We start from the raw sequence: 21,470 nt of genomic DNA, 5'->3' as shown, positions 1-21,470 counted from the left end.
GTTATAATGATGAAGTCTTGCTACTGGGTGTCCATGTCGTAAGGGAATGTAATGTGAAATCCTTGAAAAGAAAAAAGAAATTCGAGCCGCCGCGCGCTGTTTTACAGCCTTCTTAGCATCGCCAGGCTCGCGCACCTCTCTCCCGTCGCCCTTTCACCCTTCTGAACACGAATCGGCTGCGCCCATAGCTCTATGGCGCGCCAACTGCACTGGTAGGGCTGATAGCCTGAAATCACTGGGCGCTGCCGCTGCTCCCAGATTGCTCGCTGGCCCCTCATTCTGCGCACTTCTTCCGACGAATTAAGTTGCTCATGCTCCTCTTAGTTGGTTGCGTCGAAGTCAGGAAAGGTTCTGACTAGTGTTGTAAATGTCGCGGGGTGCTTTTTTTGTTGCTGGGTGCTTTTTTCATTGCGGCAATAGATTAGATTTTTTACAAGTACTGCTTCAGGAGGGCACATTTAACCGGCAAATGGAGTCCTCAGCAGTACACCTGAGATTATAATAACACTGTGTCTAAAGGTACGTCGGACGTACCTGCTTTGCTTCCATTTTGCTAGCTCTGTGGCTCCCACCTACTGATCTTTGCACATGTTTTTGCAAAAGGGCCTTTATTTACCTCAAAAGGGACCATTCAAAAATGCATTTGAAAAGTCACGGAGAGCAGCATAAGAAAAGCCTGGCACTAGTGAAAATACAGCTCCAGGACAGCAGGCCCAATCCCTACTACTCCCCCGGGAAAACCAGTGATGTTGAAGGTAGAGCGCCGCAAGGCACGAGAAAGGTATAATCCGGCATGACTTACTCGGCATCAGCGCCAAAGGCGCAATAAAGTTTGTCCAACGTACACCAAGCAAAGAAAAAATGCGCCCCGCAACTTCTACAACACCAGTCAGAACCTTGCCCGAGGTCTTTCCGGGCTACGTGGTTTCTCAGTCTCGTTTGACTTGCCGTCGAAACGGAAGATGGCTGATCCGCCCACTGATCATCTGCAATGCACAACATTGCCGATGAAAGGAAAGTGCACTGCTATAGATTTGGAAATGAAGTGCTTCAACCGATGTGGCGATCGTTGCGAACATGCTTGCATCGCATAGCAACAGCGACGGCAGGTAGGGCAGGCTGCCTCAACATTGTGTTCACAGGAGGCCCTGCAGATGATTCAGTCCCTCTGGGGCTTTGTTTTCACGAGTGGCCTTCACGAGATAGGGATGTCAGCAAGCTTCACGTAAAGCAAGCAAACCTGACAGACATGGGGTTTTCTCGTGCAAGCCAGTGAGAAGTATGTGGCGAGATGCTTGTGGTGATCTCATCCCAGTGTTTCTTCTGTATTTCTCAAGCTGAGAAGGTGCCGAGGCAACCTTCTCACATTTTTAACGGGCCCCTTTTGAGACCACCAAAGTGATGCCTTAGCGGAGCTCGCATGTCACTTGTAGCCCGTGACCCCACTTTGCACTTGTTATAGCAGTGCCATTCTTGAGTGCCAACAGCTGCGGCTTGTTACATGCGATCGGAGTATTGGGGAAGCAGAGTTAAACAGTTCAACGAGTCAACACAATCAGCAGCCAGATGGAGGAAGGTGGTGGGGAGGGGCACTGGCCTCCCCGCCATTACAGTAAAACCTCGTTAATTCAGATTTCACGGGACCGGAAAAAATGTCCGAATTAACAGAATGTCGAATTATCGAGGGTATCCAGAAAACACTAAGCAAATGCTTACTATGTCAACGCGGTTTTATTTAGTGAATGAGTGAGCAACTCCTGTTGCTATTTTTCACAAAAGCAAAGCGGAAGCTGAAATTCTCGTCATCTCGTGACTCATTGGCTCTCGCAGCGGCGGTCGAGGCCTTGCGACTTTGCAGCACGGCCGCGGTGCGCACCTTCATTTGTGACACGCTTTGTACTATCGCACGCACATCGCAATTATGTTTTCGCCAGTGAGCTGGCTAAAACATAATCGCGATGTAGCCGGTGCTTTTCAACCTCGACAAATTCGCACCCCGAGTCAAAACAAAACAACTGTTTGCCGCCACCACTGTGGAGAAAACCGTGGTCGCTATCGACGGGATTATGAACGGCGACATAGAGGTACTGAACGCACGCGCCCGATGCATGCACCGAGTCTGAACGAAACTACTCTTCGCTGCAACAACTGCGGACGAAACCGCTGTCACTATCTAGGCTATCATCAGTGGGCCTCTTCGATTATCCGTCTCTGACAGTCCCGGACTGTCCGAAAGACTGCATAAGCAACGCTCATTGGCTGAAAGCACCGTCTCGGGCAGTCCGGGACTGTCAGGAACGAATAATGGCGACTACGCAGTTACATAGGCACACGGCCGATGCGCGTACCGATTAAAAACGAAACTACTGTTCAACACAACCACTGCGATGAAAACCGTGGCCGCTATCGACGCAATCGTGGATGACAACTACGCAATCATGAAAGCCCACGGCCAACGCGGTGTTATGCGCGGCAGTAAACGCAAGAACAGAGGCTTTAAAGACACAAATAGGCACGAAGTTGCTGTCATTGTTAGCAATGCACGAAGCACGAACTTGCCGGCGTTGCTGTCATTCGCGTACGATTTCAGCTGATGACTATGGCAATGCAGACTCCGCCGCTTCGTTTCGGTTGGACGCTAGCGCCGTTCTTGCTCTTTTGCGTTGCACATTTGCGGCGCTTCTAGCTCACCGAGCTCCGAAAGTTGTCCGAATTAACCGATGTGCGGCTAAATAAGTCCGAATTAACGAGAGTTTGATTGCATTGACTAATGCATATGCCGAGCGGGACCAGAGGAAGAGTCCGAATTAACGAGGGTCGAATTAATGAGGTTTTACTGTATAGTTTTGTCACAACAGCTCTGCCATCTTCCTATTGATTTTTTTCATGCAACCCAGTTAAAAAATGTTCAGTTATAACAATAGAATTTTCGTGGCACTTGAATATTGTTATAAGTGGGTTCGACTGTATCAGGGTCGTTAGCACCAAGCAGTAACTACACGTACTATGCCCCGATGATATACAGGGTCATCGAGGTAAATTGGGGAAAATTTACTATACAAAGAACATCCTTCCGGAAGGGAAGGAAAAAATTTATAATTCGTACAAAACCTTGCATACAGTTACCTTGCACAAAACCTTGCATAGGTGTAGTGTATGTTCGCAATGGCACAACCAACCACACCACACCACGCTATACTGTGCGCTGGTCCATATGGACGCAATAGTTTCCTGTCACAGACAGAACCTCATTGCAAGTGTCGTCTCGGCCAAACTGCCATCTGCAGTGCAGTAGACGCTGCCGGCCTGGTCACGCAGCATGGCGCCACCTCACAAGGCGCCGCAAAACTCATGGACCGCTGGCATTGAAAAGAGCGCAGGCAACCCTGTCTCAGCGCCAAAAGATGACAATCAAGTGTATGGAGCCCTGTATCTGCTTTTTGAACGTCGCTATTGGAAATGACAAATAAAACTTCAGCATACTAGAAGTTACAGCTTCAGTGATATTGTGAGCAAACATTAGGAACAACTCCGAAGCAATGTTTTTAAAACTTGTTTGGGCAGTAACTAGCGTATGTAATGCGGTCCTGTACAAAGGGTTGGGGGCCAGAGACCGAATTTTCTAACTTTTGACTGGTTGCCCAGATGACCTCGTTTTGTTCTCACAAGAATGTCCGGATGTTCTCGTTTGAGTGCCTGGATAACGGCTCTGGCTTTTGGCTCAAGGTCACTTGAAGGTCGCCGACAATGGGAGCTAAAAGCATTTCATGCTTAAACAACCATGTCCGATCAAACCATACAATGTAACTAACCTCTTTCAGCTGCCAGGACCTTCTCAAGCCTAGACATGAAATGGCTGTATGCATGCTTCACCTTCCTGCTTTATGGTGCCTTCGGGGTGTTCTCGGTGTGGTGGTGTTTCTCATTGACCTATGCCCCACACGTGGTAGGCGAGTCGGTTCCAATTTGGGCTGGAGGGGGGGCCACAAGTTGGGCGACCATTGTGTTAAGGCACTTTATTGCAAAGCCAAAATTCTGTCTTCCTTGCCTTGGCAACACAGTACACTTGCGTTTTCTTGTAGCCAAATCACGCAGGAATTCCTTGAGGCATCTTCCCAGCGTGAAGCGCTTCAAGTATCTCCGCCCTTCTGTCATATTCACGGCTCATTGTTGAGCAAGTCACGATGGCAAGTAACGCTCATCTCATAGTTCACTCTAGAATGTCGTTGCAGCACAGGGTAAATGCGTCCAATTATTTTCGCTACAGTTAAACCTGCTTATAACGAACCTCCATTTAACGAATTCCTGGATATAACGAAGGTTCTCGATTCCCCGCCGTTACTCCATCGAAGCACATGTATTTGAGACCTCTATGTAACGAAGTGGCAGCAGGAGACCCCCTCGATATAACGAATTTTCCCCTCCGACCACCTAGAGATTTCGCCCCAAATTTTTTCATTTTTGCGCGAGCAGCAACCGGAAGCACCTTCTCCGCCGCGATGAAATGCGAAGCGAGCGAACGTGTGCGTGCGGGCGTGTGCGAGGCGGCCCTGCATTCCTCGACCTGGCGATCTTGCAGCCGCAGGCGTGACCTTTCCCCCTCCCTTCATTCGAATCTGATCCTGCCGCTTGCTGCAGCTGGCCTAGCCCGCCAAGCCGGCACTCTCTCCTTTTCCAGCTGATATTGCCGACGCGCTGGTACACGCTGTGGCACATCAGACTCGATGAGCGCGAACACGCGCTGTCAAACGCTGGCGGCGTGTGGAAGCACCGCTTCTCCAGCGAGCGAAGTGACCTTCGTGCTGTTGTCTATCACTTCAACGCAAACTGAGCGCCGAGAACACACAGCACGCAGAAAGCTACGAGCCGCCGACGCACCTACACTGCTAGACTCTGCCCCAACGCAGATCGCTTTCAAGATACGGCCTGCGCGACCGCGCGCCGCCCCACTATCCCTCCCCCCTCGCTCCCTTGCTGGTGCCTCGAGCGCAACGGAAGGCGCGCTTCCTCCCTGCTTTTCTTGTGCGCCGAGATTTAGACGCGGTCGTCGGCTCCCCTCGCACGTTTTCACTCGCACATACAGCATACGGCGCGCGGCGACTGCGTTATCGCCCTTGGAATTTAGGGTACGACCACGCTAGCGGCAAAAATGCGCGTAAGTAACGCGCGGCAAAAGCGGCAGGAATCGGGGGTCTTGCGGCGTGCCACGCGAAATGAGTTTGAGACCCATTTCTGCCGCGAGATGAAGAACGAATCAAGAGCGACGAGGGTGACGTCACGGAGCCATCACAACCGGAACGGCGCCGGTCCGCGCCGGGTTTTCAATCGACGATCGTCGTCTCTCGCACGAAACAACGAGCGCTCGCGGTGTTGCTCGCCAGTTCGGAGAGCGCGGGAGATCTTATCGCGCTGCCGCGCGTCTCGCGCAACTTGCCGCTCGCTGCATGACGCGCGCGTTTTTTGCCGCTAGCGTGGCCGTACTCTTATATACGGAATATCTATGAACCAAAACCAATTTTAGGGCCATAACGCGTCATGGACACCATCTTTATATAGCAAATACGGATCTCAAGGGCCATACTTTTGCTGGCGGAAACCGAAAATACGTCATAGTTGTCGCCCCCGGCACTTTGGGCGGCAAATCCCATCGTCAAGCCACCAAGCCAAGCGACATGAAAAGTCAAAATGGCTGCTCGGGCCGGCGCGGGGTGGCAGTTCGCAACGTATGATGCGGGAACGGTCCCACAGTTGCGACGCAACAGCGGGGTTACCAATGCATTGAGTGCTATGGGAGCTGTGCCGGGACCGGTCGAAAACGACGTCACAGCCGGGAAAACGCAGCCGCCGGGAACGTAACAGCGAGGTTCTACTGTAACATTATACGACGTTACGATGCCATTGTGACGCTCGCTCCTCGTTTCCGATGCCTCGCGCTTGTGCGAAACGACACGCGTCCATGTATCCGGTACCTGGTGTGACATTCCGAGGATGAGTGCTTCGACGAAAACGGAAAACGGGTGCGCGTTACAATTGAGCTCGCGTTAGAATCGATTAAATACGGTAAACGTTTATTTTTCGAATTTTCGTGCCGAACCTGCATATAACGAAATCCTCTTTATAACGAAGTTTTGGGGGAATTTGTCAATTTCGTTATATCCAGGTTTAACTGTATATTGTTGCCTGGCTAGATTTCTCGTGAAAATGTTCCGGACTTATCTCGACGGTCTTGAATATGCCGTAACACGCTTTCGCCACTGCTCCAGGAGCCCCTGATATTTTTCTGGCTCATCATGCTCACTGCACCGAGTCAAAAGAAACCTCATAGGTGCAGGTGCCTTTAAATTATCTTGACCTCGTAAATTGAGAAACCGCGACCACGGCCTTTGCTTTTGGCTTTGAGCTCATAACTCTGTCGAGTTATACTTGCAACAGCGAACGGAGAAGCTATAACAGCTGTACATTATCGTAAGTGCATTACCGCTGCAAACCACATACCGTCGGAAATCTTAACATGATCTGATGCTATGGTTGCATAGCTGCCAGCTGCCTGGGCTACACCACACACACACACAGCTGCACACAGTGCATGCTACAAGCCGTTCTACAAGCTGCCATAAGTTTTCAGGCTAAATCTGAATACTATCACCAAGTCTAGCAAGCGTCTCGGGAGCTGGCAACCTTCACAGCATATTAACATAGCAGTGCTCTTGCAGTTATCAATTTCAATGCATGGGCACTATGGGGAGATTTTTCTTTGGAGTTCGTTACACAGTAGAACCTTATTCACATGTCCTGGAAAAAAATTAGAAAAAAACAAGCCTAACCAGTAAAACATACAATCCGAATTAACTAAAAAAATTGACAGACTCAACTGTAATTGACATCTACGTAATGCAAAGCGTTACGCGAAATGTTGCTGCACGAGGCATGAGACACCAACGCGTGTCGAGCTGGTGGGGCGTCAGCAGCCGGAGACGCATTTTGTCGTTTTCCAATTGCATAGTGTTTTAAGACGGTACCGGGAAACCTAAATAAAATCGAGCCGGTCGCTACACCGGATGCCGCAGGAGCAAAACGTGACGCTCATTTCGTGCAGCGGGGAATGGCGGCGCGCTTGGGTTATCGCCTACTAAAAGCGTGCGGTACGCTTCTGACAGCACTACACTCCATGTGCTGTAAAACAGATAAGTGAAGATGCTTATCGCAATAGTGTTGGTGGCAATAGCTGTGAATGCGGCATGCGACTACCCCTGAGTCGATTTGCTGGTACCGGAATAAGAAACTGAGTGCGCACCAGTGTTTTCACGTGGGACGGGTGGGCGGGCGAGTATTGCAGTGAAGCTGCTATGGTGGGTGGCTGCTGTTCTTGATCGCGCGCGCCTTGCGCATTTTCTTGTTTACATGGGATCTAACGGCCGGAAAACATCATACGATTACATTTTCGCGATGTACTTAACGTTGGTGCTGAATGTTCCTGGCATGTATGAACTGGTAAAAAATAAGCATAGCTCATTTCGGTAATTTTTTGTGCACTCGATTGCGAACGTTGGCGCCGGGAAATCGTACCTAACGGGATCGTATCAATGAGGTTCTACTCTATTAACTCTATGGTGGGACCCCTTGCCCCTGCAAAGAACTGCTCCCGCACCTCTATGCCTCCCCACTTACAAAAACTAATGCGTCTCTCCTCCGCAACAGAAACAGAGTCCCACACCCGCCTTTGTCTCCTCCTGCACCGTCTGAAATTTTCTGAGCCCATGCCTCCCTGGGAGCAAGTTGCACGGCATTCACTTTGTGTGCCATGTCGGCTGCTAGCCTACTGCTTCAGTTGCCGGGAAAGGTAGGCCGAAATCTAAGAATCCCTGGATTTCGGAATACCAATTCGTAGTACTGAGGCGTTCTTAACATGACACGGAAATAGGTTAACGATCGGTAATCTGAAAGGTTCGGTAACCTGGAGTTTGTAGTACTGAATTATTTTTACATTGAAACTGTATAAGCAGTCAGCACATTTCTGACAAGTTCGTTAATGTGGTGTTTGTGGTAACCAGTGGCATAGCCAGAAATTTATTTCGGGTGGGGGTTCTCCACTGACACCACCACTCTTCCCCCTCTTTCACCTCTCTCTCTCTCTTCTTATATATAGACGATATTTTCCCGTCTATAAGTTGCACCTTTGTATAAATTGCACCCCCGTCAAAGTTTTTCAGAAAAAAGAAATGCTTATGTCACACTAGTGTGTAAGATTTATAAGTCGCCTATAAGTCACGCCTGTAAGCGTTTGATAAAAATTAGTGACGTATCACTTCGTGAATGCGGGTCGCGGGCTAGCGTATGGGTGCCATTCCTATATAATTGTGATAGCAGTTATATGGATACTCAGGCGCATTTCTGCCGTCGTGGTCGCTGCGATGTTCCTTGTAAAGTCCAAGAGCGATAACATCGTGCCTGCGAGCTGCATGCTGTATGTGCAAGTAAAAGTGTGCAACGGTGAGCTGAATCGCGCACAAGGGAGGCAAGCGGGAAGGCAGCGTGGGAGGGAGGGGGGCTGGCTTATACTCTGGTAGCAACTCTGTAGTTTGCACATCAGCGCACACCTTATCTTGAAAGCAATCAGCAGATGCAATGACTTCTGGGTCCGTCTACTCACGGTCGGCCTGCCGCCGCTTGCGTTGCTGCTCTGTCCTTGCACGTACAGCGCTCCGGCAACTTGATCACGAGACGAACCCGGTACCTCCATTGCGCGCACAACCCGTAGCAACTGCCAGAGGAGGTCAACCCAGTGCGCTTCGCGTGGACATGGCATCCAATCCTGATGGCAGTTTTTCCGGAAAAAAAAATGTATATGAGTCGCACCGTTATATAAGACACACCGACGAAAAATTCAGAAAAAAGCCGCGACTTATGCACCGGTAAATACAATACATGTGACGAACTGCACAAGAACGGTGCAGTGCAATAGTGGTGAAAGACCAAGAAGAGGTTTTCCAATAAACATCAAGCTTCACACAACCGCCATGTCTCCTGCGTTACACTAGTCGACAGGATCTACAGTGCCCTACATCATGACAACATCCAAGAAAGCCATCAACATCAAGTACTCGGGAGCACCTGAGGACGCCCCCTTTGACAAGTGGCTCCGGCTCTTCAAGGTGAAGACTGCGGTTGCTGGATGGATAGAGCGAGATAAGCTGTATCATTTCTCTGAATACAGTGAAAGCTCGTTAATTCGCACCTCATTAATTCGAACTTTCGGGTTAATTCGAACTGATGGTCATGGTCCGGCCACAATATATAGGCGTCTATGGGTTAACCAACTCGTTAGTTCACGCGCGCATCGGCTCCTCTATCGATAATTCGAACTGCGCGCCGCTGCGTGGTGGTATTTTATACTGCCGCCACAAGCTTTCAAGGCTCAACGATAGATGGCGCGAGCGCAGCGGCGTCACTGTCGTCATTGCGCTCGCTCTTCGCATCGTGTGATGGTTCGTGCCGGACGTGTCTGCGTAGTCTCCGTGTCCTTTGTGTGCCGCACATTCAGTCGCTAGGCCTCGTGTACGTCAGAGCTATGAAGTCGTTCGGTGCCGTGTCGCTACGATGTGACGCTGCTCACGGCCTTGCATATGTTGGTGCGGGCCTGGGATCAGGTCACGGCAAAAACTGTTGCCAATTGCTTCCGCCACAGTGGCTTGCGAGCCCGACGAGCGCGAGGCCGTGGTCATTCCTGCCGGATTGCGGGATGCGCTGGAGGACGTGACCTTCGACGACTACGTCGATGCAGATCGCTGTGCAGCGGTCTGCGGCACAATCACCGACGATGATATCATCGCGCAGGTGACTGGTGGAGAAGCGCCCGTCGTTGATGTAGGTGCGGATGACGAAGAGGATGATGCACCCACGCGGCCCTCAGCTTTGGAACTAATGGAGGCTATGCGTGTCGCGCGTCTATTCTTCAGCTTCGAGGAAGACGCGGAGGATGCTTTCTGCCACGTTCGCGCTTTGGAAAACAAGGCTATGGCGATCGCATTCGAAGAGAAACACAGTGATCACGGATTATTTTCGCAAGTAAATATTTTGAGTGATTTTCCAACAACCCGGTCTCAATTCCTGCTGTTTTTTCAATGAATTTCGTTAGTTCGAATTTCGGTTTAATTCGAACTCATTGGGCGTCCCCGCGAAATTCGAATTAACGAGCTTTTACTGTACCTCGAAGATGAGGCATTCCGATGGTACCTTACCGAAGTGTTTTACACTGACACATCTTAGGAGGACCTCACTCAATACATGACGCAACGCTTTAGAAGCGCCATCACGGATCTTTTCCGTCAATTCATTCATTGTAGGCTAAATCTGGGCCAGAGCCTGAAGGGCTACTAAACTGAAAAAATGTGTCTAGAACACCTTGCCGACCTAAAGGACGCACACCTTATACAGTCGAACCGGGATATATCGAATCTGAAGAAGGGGATCACAAAAAAGTTCGATATATAGGTAATTCGATATATGAAATAATAGGCCCGGAGGCAAACGACGGCTTACCAATTGGTGCGTTTGAGGGCTGCTAAGTTACTGCAAGCATCTCAAAAAAAAAGGAGAGCACACTGTACTTACCTGCAAAAAAATGCTGATCCTGGTTTACGTTTTCTTCTACGAAATGAAGTTGAATGTGCTCGTCTCGATCTTGTCAAGACTGTCGAGGTGCGAAAGCCCTGTGCCTTCCATGTCAACTCAACCCACACGACGATGCCACAAAAACCGGAAAGAAGGAATGTTGATGTTCGAGGCAGCGTGTGGGCTAGCCAAACAGCTCGATGCAAAAAGAAGTGCAAAAAAATGTTAGTGACGTTTCACTTTGTGAACACGGGTGACATGGATGACGCATCGCCTCGTTTCTCCTTTTCCCCTTCGCTCAATGCCACCTAAATTTTCCTCTAGGTGGTGTTGCTTTGCCACGCACTCAGGGCGCTCCTTTGTACTTACATCGGCATGCGCGATTCTCTTTTCCACCTCTAAGCGCCAGAAGACCACAAAGTGCACATAGTAGTGCACTTTGAGGTCTTCGGCGTGGCGCCAGCAACCTACTTCTTGGCTTGTCTCTGGATTTTGATACCCTGACTCCATGCCAAGGGAATGACATCCTCCATCCTCCAAAGCAGCAATAGAAAAACAAAAACTAGACCGAAAGAGCACCGGGAACGAGCCATATAATTTACCTTTCTCTTTAGCAGAGCTTCATGCATCACTCGCCTGTTGCAACCAATCTGCCCCAGGCTCTGACCGCATATTATATGAAATGTTGAAGAACCTACCCTCTGAAACGAAGAAAACCCTTGTCTGTTTGTATAACTCTATGTGGACCTCCGGCGAGATCCCCTCTGCCTGGAAAGAGGCCATAGTGATCCCTATCCTGAAGCAGGGGAAGGATCCATCCTCTGTATCGAGTTATCGGCCCATAGCGCTAACAAGCTGTCTCTGCGAAGTCTTCGAAAAAATGATAAACCGTCGCCTATTACATTTCCTAGAATCAAACAGACTGCTTGATCCATACCAGTGTGGTTTTCGCGAGCGTCGATCCACCACTGACCACTTGATACGTATTGAAGCGCAGATACGCGAAGCTTTTGTTCACAAACAGTTCTTCTTGTCTGTATTTTTAGACATACAAAAGGCCTATGACACCACATGGCGGTTTGGCATACTGAGAGACCTCTCCCACTTTGGTATACGTGGTAATATGTTAAATGTGATTGAGAGTTATCTGCTGAATCGCACATTCTGTGTTCGAGTTGGCAATGTTTTATCACGACCTTTTGTGCAGGAAACTGGTGTACCCCAAGGAGGCGTGCTCAGTTGCACACTCTTTATCGTTAAAATGAACACGCTTCGTGCTTCTTTACCACCAGCTATCTTTTATTCCATCTACGTGGACGACGTACAGATAGGCTTCAAGTCCTGTAACCTCGCAGTGTGCGAGAGACAGGTACAGCAGGGGCTCAACAAAGTGTCTAAGTGGGCAGAGGAAAACGGGTTCAAAGTAAACCCCCACAAAAGTTCTTGTGTTCTTTTCACCAGGAAGAAAGGTCTTGTTGCAGATCCAACTATCGAAATGTATGGACAACAAATACCTGTGAACAAAGAACACAAATTTTTAGGCATCATACTTTACTCTAAGCTTACTTTCATTAACCACATAAAACATCTAAAGGCGAAATGCCTAAAAACAATGAACTTACTGAAAATTTTATCTCACACATCCTGGGGCACCGACAGGAAGTGTTTAATGAACCTTCACAAGAGCCTCATTCGGTCACGATTGGACTATGGTGCCGTAGTATATCACTCTGCCGCCCCGAGCGCGCTAAAAATGCTAGACCCCGTCCACCATCTAGGTATCCGCCTGGCCACTGGCGCATTCAGAACAAGCCCCGTCGAAAGTTTATACGTAGAATCCAATGAGTGGTCACTCCATTTCCAGAGAACATACATCAGCTTCACCTATTTTCTCAAAGTACACTCCGATCGTGAACATCCTTGTTCTGCAACCCTTAATGATTTGAAGTGTGCAACGCTTTTCTATAATCGACCCTCTATGAGGCGGCCTTTCTCATTGCGTGTAAGAGAACTTAGCGAAGAGATGGATATCCCACTTCTAGAACATCGCCTAATGCCTCCAGCTAAGCTTTCACCGCCCTGGGAGTGGCAGGTGATAGAATGTGATCTATCCTTTGTAGAGGTCACAAAGCACGCTCCCGAGCTCGAAATTGCAATGCATTTCCGCGAACTTCAATCGAAGTACTCGTGCTCAGAATTCTATACCGACGCATCCAAGTCCCATGCTGGCGTATCTTACGCCGCTGTTGGCCCCTCCTTTTCTAAATCTGACGTATTGAACCCCCTAACAAGCATCTTCACCGCAGAAGCCTACGCAGTACTTTCTGCGGTGAAGCATATAGAGAAATTGAAACTACAAAAGGCAATAATATTCACAGACTTGTTGAGTCTTGTAAAAGCGCTAACATCTTTACAAAAGCATAAGAATCCTATTGTTATCGAGCTTTACTCACTCTTGTGTAACATTTACCAATCTCGTAGACATGTAATAATATGCTGGGTGCCTGGCCATAGAGGCATCGAGGGCAATGTGCTAGCAGAGCAGTTGGCCACATCAACTACATCGCAAGCTATTAATCCTGCCGCTGCTATTTCCTCCACAGATCTGAAGCCTTTTTTGCCAAGGAAACTGCGAGGCCACTGGCAGCGTCTGTGGGATGCTGAAACAACTAATAAGCTCCACTTGATTAAGCCACAGTTAGGTTTCTGGCCCTGTACAACTAAAACACGACGAACTGATGTCCTATTCTGTCGTCTCAGAATAGGACACACATATGGTACTCACAATTTTCTATTGAATGGAAATGATCCTCCAACATGTGGTAGATGTGGCGACAGGCTCACCGTCCTCCACGTCCTCTTGGAGTGTCGGGAAGCCGAAAGAGAAAGAAAGAAACATTTTCCTCTCGCATATCGCTATTGTTGTGTCCCTCTGCATCCCGCTATGTTTCTCGGTAAAGAACCACTTTTTAGCACCAACGCAGTCCTTGCTTTCTTGAAAGATGTTGTGCTACATGTTACTAGCCCAATAAGTTCGTAATGCATCCTCTCTCTAGAGGATGTTGCTGCGATAGTTGCACATGCCTCCAGGCCCTTGTGTTTCAAGAGCTCTGTTTAGGCACTTGTGCTTCTGGCTAATTTTCGCATCTTTAATATTTTGTAAGTCGTATCATTCCTTCGCAATGCATTGTTCATGTCCATAGTACACATAATTAGTCATTGCCATAATCTTATTACGTATAGCTTTTACGCACTTTACAGCGACTGTTTTTAGGCCCATTTACAGCCATGTCACATCTAATGTTCATATAGTCCACTATTCATGCACCACTAACAAGCCATTACCATCGTCTTGGCACTCTTTGGCCACATCTGGTCCTTGCGCCAATAAACCACAATAATCATCATCATCCTCCATCCTCGCCCACAAAACCATTCCACGACTAACATGGACGCTTGTTTGCAGGAAGTTGAAGTTTGCAATTTGGTGCATCTAAACGAAAATCGGAGGATGGCATTGAAGCAGCTTGTCCATAAGTACGAGGACATTTTTTTGCAAATCACAGGCAGCCATTGGGTGCATCACTAGCAAAACGCATCACATTCCTCTCACAAACAATGTGCCCATCCGCAGGGCTCCCTATCGATGCTCAGACGCCGATAGCATCGAAATGGACTGACAAATCAACGACCTTCTCACACAAGGCGTGATACGACCATCTATGTCACCACACGCTGCACCGGCGCTTCTGGCCAAGAAAAAAGGGGAAGGCTGCACTCGTTTCTGCATAGATTACCGCAAGGTAAACGTAGTGACGGTGTCCGATTATCAAACCATCCCTCGCATCGACAACATTCTTGACTCTCTCAGGAAATCGAAGTACTTCTCGACGCTAGACGTAACGTCACGTTACTGACACTTGAGGATGCATCTACAATTAGTGTGGGCGTTTCTTACGCACATCTTCCTCATCTTTATATTATCGTCGTCATCCTCATACTTTTGCCTATCCTCCTCTTCGCCTCTATTTGTGATCATCATCATCGCGTATGTGCTGCGCTGGTTCGCTGACAAGTTCCCGGACCTAATCAAGACGTCACAAGATATATATATATATATATTGTTGCGTCCAAGCGCGTAAAAGGGACGTGCGAATAAAAACGAGGAAGGAAGAGAAGAATGACGACTGTGCAGCGGCCATTCCTGCTGTTTGTAGCCTGCTGTTCCTTCTCTCGCACGCCTAAATAAACCCCTTTTCCCCATGCTTGTAACAAATTGGTGGATGGTGCTGGGTACACCTCGTAACCACGGAGCCTACGCTGCTACAACTTCGCCGAAGCCGTCGACTTGCCGGACTTCCACCACCCTCACCTGACGTGCCTGAATACGCCTGCGAGATTCCCGGTGGCTCTGACGCGGCTTCAAGGCCAGCACCTGGCGTTCCGTGTCAATACTATCGGGTGCCACTGACTTTCGGAGGAAAAGCCGGAGAAGATGTCGACGAGTGGCTCACGAACTACCGAAGGGTGAGCCGGTCTAATGGTTGGAACTCGACCGCACAGTTCTCCAATGTTGTGTTCTCCCTTACCGACGCAGCGCTCGTCTGGTATGAGAATCTCGAAGACATGCTCACTTCATGGGAGCTTTTCGTCGAGGAACTTGGAGCGTGTTTTGTAGACTCTAGTGCAAAAAAGAAACGTGCAGAACAGACGCTTTCGCAAAGGGCTCAGGTTCCCGGCGAAACCTGTACGACTTATATTGAAGTGTTAAAACTGTGTAAGATAGTCAACTCTCAAATGTCTGAAGATGACAAAGTTGGACATTTGTTGAAAGGAGTAGCCGAAGACGTCTACAATTTTTTAATCGGCAAAGAAAGCTTGGATTCAGTGTCTGACATCATTCGCCACTGCAGGACCTTCGAGACGCTGAAGATGCAACGGATAATATCGAAGTTTGGTCACCTGGCTAATGTCACAACGGTGGCAAGTGTAGAGTCGAGCTCGTGTGTTGACCTTCCATCAACAATATGGCAGATTGTTCGCGAAGAGTTGCTCAATCGGGAAGAGATGTACCGTCGCACACCCGGCATCACTGGTGCGTACTCACCACACGAGATGAGCAACACGGCCGTTTCAACCGCATGGCAACCGACGGCTCACGCAGCGACCCTTGAGTATAGGTCTACCCCGCAAACGAAAGGGACCATGAGCTATCAAGATCATGACTACGACCAACGCCCTCGCCGCATGCACGTCTCCCGGCAGCCGATGCCTATATATAGCTATGATGAATGTGACTCACCTGCTGGCTATGCAGTCGGCAGCAACATGCGTGACTACATGGAGGAACATCGAAATTTGTGGCCTCTGCCGGTGTGTTTCCAATGCAGTGTCGCGGGCCACATAGCGAGGTTTTGCAATCGTCGCCCAGCAACGTGGAATGGTCGATCCAGGTTTTCAACAAGGACCCCACTTCCTGTGAGGGCAACTCAACGTCCGTACACCACCTCTTGGTCAGCTGGCGCTCCTCCTGGCAACAATTACTGGCAGAGAAGCTTTCAGAGCCGCTCGCCGGCATCTGACAGGAGCTTGACGCCACCACCTTCCTTTCGTGCACCTCGCTTACATCAATCTCCATCGCCAGTGCGCCGCTCCACCTCGTCTTCGCAACCGGAAAACTAGCTAGCGCGGCCGATGGCGGTGAGGTCGCTCGACACGTGCTATCGACAGAAATGCCCCCTGCAGTTGCTATGATTAAGAACAAAGTGCATGTACTTGATGGTGTTTCTACTATGGCTTTAGTGGATACCGGAGCAACTGTATCCGTAATGAGTCTCAGTTTTATATGTCGGTTGGGGCACAAAGTTGTATTTTGGTGGAACCAGGCTGCAACGTTTTGTGGAGTGAGTGGCGAGTCGTTGCGTCCTGTTTGTGTGTGCATTGCTGAAGTATCCTTGGCTGGTGGAGTTTTCACAACAGAATTTGTAGTTATTCCCCGATCGACGCACGAAGTGATTTTGGGCATCAACTTTTTGCGACAATGTGGTGCGACCGTCGGTTGTCGCACGGGGGAAGTTTTCGTCGATGGCCATGTTTCGTCCGGGCTCTTAGAGGAGACTTGCTCTCAAGGTGAACTTTGTGTATCTGCAGATACTGTTGTGCCTGCGTCTACCTCTGTGTGCGTGCCGGTTGTATGTTGCGGTGAAGTTCCAGACAGTTTCGATGCCTCCGTAGAGCCAATGCATCTAAATTGTGTGAAGAAAAACATTTTTGTCCCTCATTGTGTGGTATCCATTGGCAACGGGCGTGCTGGCTTGTGGACGACCAACTGCTCGGCAGAACCCGTCTCGCTTCCAGATGGCTTGAAACTCGCCTACTTTACAAAATACACGTCTTCGTCCATAGCCGTACTAACGGATCCACCGTGTGAACCTGCTGACCTTCGCCACGTCTCGGACAAAAAGCTTCTGTCTATGATAAACAAGTCGCTCAGCACAAGGGAGCGCCATACCTTGGTGGATACGCTTTCTAAGCATCTGTCAGTGTTTGACTTTGTGCAGCCGGACGAAGCATTCTTGATTCCCGAGTATCGAACACGCCGTACTGTCGATGCGGGATCTGCGCGCCCGATCAGGCAAAAGCCTTATCGCGTCTCGCCTAACGAGCGCAAGATAATCGGGGAACAAGTGAGTGACATGATGAAAAATGGGATCATACAAGAGTCCTCGAGTCCTTGGGCAGCTCCGGTCATACTCGTCAGAAAGAAAGACGGTAACTGGAGATTTTGCGTCGATTATCGAAGATTAAACGCCGTGACTAAGAAGGATGTCTATCCGCTGCCCCGGATTGATGATGCAATTGATTGCCTTCATTTGGCCTCTTATTTTTCTTCAGTGGACCTACGCTCAGGATATTGGCAAATCCCGATGCACCCGGCAGACAAGGAGAAAACAGCCTTCATAACTCCGGATGGATTATTCGAATTCAATGTGATGCCATGTGGGTTGTGCAACGCTCCTGCAACCTTTAAAAGGTTCATGGACACCATTCTGCGTGGGTTAAAGTGGAACATCTGTATGTGCTATCTTGATGATGATGTTATATTCGGGCGCACATTCATTGAGCACAATATGCGCCTGGATATTGTCCTTGACTGCATCAAGAACGCTGGCCTGGTTCTGAACTCCAAGAAATGTAACTTTGGTGACCGTCAAACCATTGTGCTGGGTCATCTTGTTGACAAAGACTGTATCCGACCTGATCCCCTCAAGATGGCAGCTGTTGATGCATTCAGTGCACCGCAGTCAGTGAAGCAACTTCGTAGTTTGCTGGGCCTTTGCTCTTACTTTCGCCGATTTATTCCTGGTTTTGCTGACGTCGCCTATCCTCTGACAAATCTGCTACATAAAGATGCACGGTCTGAGTGGACACCCGAGTGCGATTCTGCATTTCGTCAGTTGAAGTTCCTGCTGACCTCCCGACCTATCCTTCGCCACTTCAATCTTACTGCGCCGACAGAAATCCACACAGATGCTAGTGGCGTTGGTCTGGGTGCTGTCTTGGTCCAACGCTATGACGACCGTCAGCACGTGATTGCTTATGCAAGCCGCTCATTAAGCAAACCTGAACGCAATTACACAGTGACAGAGCAAGAATGCCTCGCTGTAATCTTTGCTGTTCAGCGATTTTGTTCTTACTTGTACGGATGCCCATTCCTAGTTGTCACAGACCACCATTCCCTGTGCTGGCTCGTGAACCTTCGCGACCCTTGTGGTCGCCTTGCGCGCTGGGCTTTGAGGTTGCAGGAATATAACTTCACTGTGTCCTACAAGAGTAGCCGAAAACATGCTGACGCAGACTGCCTTTCCCGTGTGCCGCTTACCACGACGGACTGCGACGCAGACGATTTTGATCATCTCCTTGCCTCTGTGACACCCGCTTTTCCTGATATCGATGCCTTCAAAGCAGAGCAACGGACAGACACCAAATTGGAACAACTCTTCACTTCAGCCCGTTCTACTGCAACAAGCAGCTACTGTGTACGTGACGGGCTCCTGTACAAAAGGAACAACTCAAGCACGGGGCATGCTTCCTTCTAGTGGTGCCGGAGCGTCTCCGTCCAGCAATCCTTCAGGCTATGCATGATGACCCTACCTCCGGTCACCTAGGCACTGTGCGCACCCTTTATCTCATTCAAGAACGTTTTTACTTGCCCCGGATGCGACATTCGGTTGAGTTGTATGTCGCCAGCTGCATACAGTGCCAATGTCGGAAACGTCCAACCACTGCCCCATCTGGTCTCCTTCAACCTGTGCCGCCTCCAAGCTTGCCCTTTCAGCAAGTTCGAATTGACCTGTTAGGACCTTTTCCTCAGTCATCCAAGGAGAACTGCTGTCTGCGCCGACTATTTAACGCGCTACTGCGAGACGGCAGCTATACCATCAGCCACTGCCACCGAAGTATCGCTCTTCTTACTTCACGTTATCGTTCTGCGACATGGACCGCCTTGTGTTATTATAAGCAACCGGGGATGTCAATTCACAGCGGACATCGTGGAAGAGCTTCTACGTTTATGTGACTCGCACCTCAGGCACTTGACGCCGTATCATCCGCAAACGAACGGCCTCACTGAGTGCTTTCCATGCATGTTGCCTCCGATCATAAGAATTGGGATGAAGTTCTACCATTTATTACTTACGCATACAACACCACCAAACATGAGATAACCGGTTACAGCCCTTTCTTCCTTCTATATGCTCGCCCGCCCTGGTGTACGCTCGACACTGTCCCCCCTTTTTACCACCACGACAATCCTGCGGTCGCGGATACGCTATGCCTCGCTGAAGAGGCTCGGCGACTTGCGTGTCTTCGGACTTTGGCATCGCAAGAAAACTCCAAAGCACGCTACGACGCACAACATCGGCCTGTTACTTATCACCCTGGTGATCTCGTTTGGCTTTGGACTCCCACAAGGAAGCGCGGCTTGTGCCAAAAGCTGCTGGCAAACTACGATGGACCGTATGTTGTCATCGACAAGATCAGCGACGTGAACTACACTCTCGCGCACCTCACGAACACTGGTCGACGCTCTGCTAGGACACAAGTCGCGCATGTCGCCAGGTTGAAATCATGCACGCCACGACAAGCCAGTTGACTCGCCCAGTGGGCTTTGTCTGCAAGGAGAGGTATGTTCCGTCCAAGCGCGTAAAAGGGACGTGCGGATAAAAAGGAGGAAGGGAGAGAAGAATGACGACTGTGCAGCAGCCATTCCTGCTGTTCGTAGCCTGCTGTTCCTGCTCTCGCACGCCTAAATAAACCCCTTTTCCCCGTGCTTGTAACAATATATATGTTGTACACGATACAAAGACACTCCTAGCACTCCCCGGACAAGAATGCTTTAACAAGGATGCACGTTTCTGTGTTGCCGAGAAAACATTTTGCGTAACTTCTGACAGAAGTTTTTCATTGCTACGGCTTGCAGTCACTTCGAATCAAATTATGCAATCATGCATATGCTTTTTTTAAATGATGATATTAAAAAAATTTCATTTACGAATTTATGCATTTATATAATGTATTTCGATGACCTAGCTGGTACATGACATAGAAATACAAACAGCATTAAAAATGGGGCCAAACAAAAACAAAGACGGCGCACTATCCTGTGTCTTCTTGTTCGCAGGCCAGACTTGTGGAGATAATCTTGTGGAGACTTGTGGCCAGACAGGTGGAGATAATCGTTGTTTTCCAGCCATATCTTATAGTGAATGGTACGCCACAGTTATGTACGGAAGAGGGCGGGCACCATTTTGCAAGTTGCCTATCACTAAATCGCACTTTCAGCATTATGGGAGTGAAGATAACGAAAAATACAGGAATGAAGCTTTGCGGTAGAACTTCGATATTATCGTATGATGCAAGTTTCACTCACTTTTGGCGAGCTGATGTCCAACTTGTTTGAACAGATCTTTGGAAGTAACTTGCGATCATGGTATTGTAGGCATCTCGCGACACATTGTTATTTGACAACACTTCGGAATTGATGAGGCAGACAGTCCGAAGCAGGGCTGCTACCTGTTTAGAATGCGTAGTTCTCGGTAAACTAAAGGCCACTACCTCCCAGAGATTTGAAAGTGTCCTGTCTCCCGACACTGCCTATTCTGAAAATTGCCAAGACATTTAGTTGGGGTGGGCTCTCCGCAGCAAGCAGCACGTAGGTGGGTAGACAGGGTAGGTGAGCCTCAGCTAGGCGACTGGCCGCGGCTGGCTGGTGTTGAGCGATCGGGCAGTGACGAGATGCTCTCCCTATGTCCATCATTATCTGCCAGCTTCGTTCTTTGCGCCTTTTTTTGTTTCTTTGTGTGTGTGTGTGCGTGTGTGTGTGTGTGTGAGTGCGTTTCGAGGCCATTCACCAACCTGCCCTGGCACCTGTTGTGGCGGTTTCTTAGCTTCCCTGGCCCAGAACCCCCGTCCTTGATATATTTTGCTGTGCGCAAATCAACATTCTGAGGTCTTTCTTGTCCCGTTTTTTTTTTTTCTGTGTTCATTCAACCCCCCTTGGGACTGCCACTAGCCCTCGCCTTGCTTTCACATTCTGCCTTACCCTTTCATCCATGTCGCTCTTTTGGAGCCCACCTCCTCAAACTTTCTGTTCCGTGGAAAAGGGGGGAAGGGGATTCGACCTCCTAAACCCCCCTCCCCCAGGCTACGCCAATGCTAGTAACAAGGTCTCACTCTAGTTAGGATTGTGGTGCATTGGCTCGCATATTGTGTTGTTGCTTTCGGCTGGGCCAATGACCACTGTGCTCTGCTCCCATGTGGTGGGTTCATTTGTAACCATCAATAGAAGAATGACAGAG

At 49.2% G+C, this 21,470-nt stretch overlaps 1 protein-coding gene across 4 annotated transcripts in view; it reads left to right on the top strand.

Annotated features, from left to right (window-relative positions):
* Nucleotides 1-21,470, top strand: part of LOC119437313 (2-oxoglutarate dehydrogenase complex component E1) — a 565,962-nt gene that overhangs the window by 541,460 nt on the left and 3,032 nt on the right. The window lies entirely within an intron of this gene.

Source organism: Dermacentor silvarum, chromosome 1, assembly GCF_013339745.2.
Source record: "Dermacentor silvarum isolate Dsil-2018 chromosome 1, BIME_Dsil_1.4, whole genome shotgun sequence".
NCBI classification, from domain to species: Eukaryota; Metazoa; Arthropoda; class Arachnida; order Ixodida; family Ixodidae; genus Dermacentor; species Dermacentor silvarum.
The sequence above is the reverse complement of the archived record's forward strand: the minus strand, read 5'-3'. Positions and strand labels throughout refer to the sequence as shown.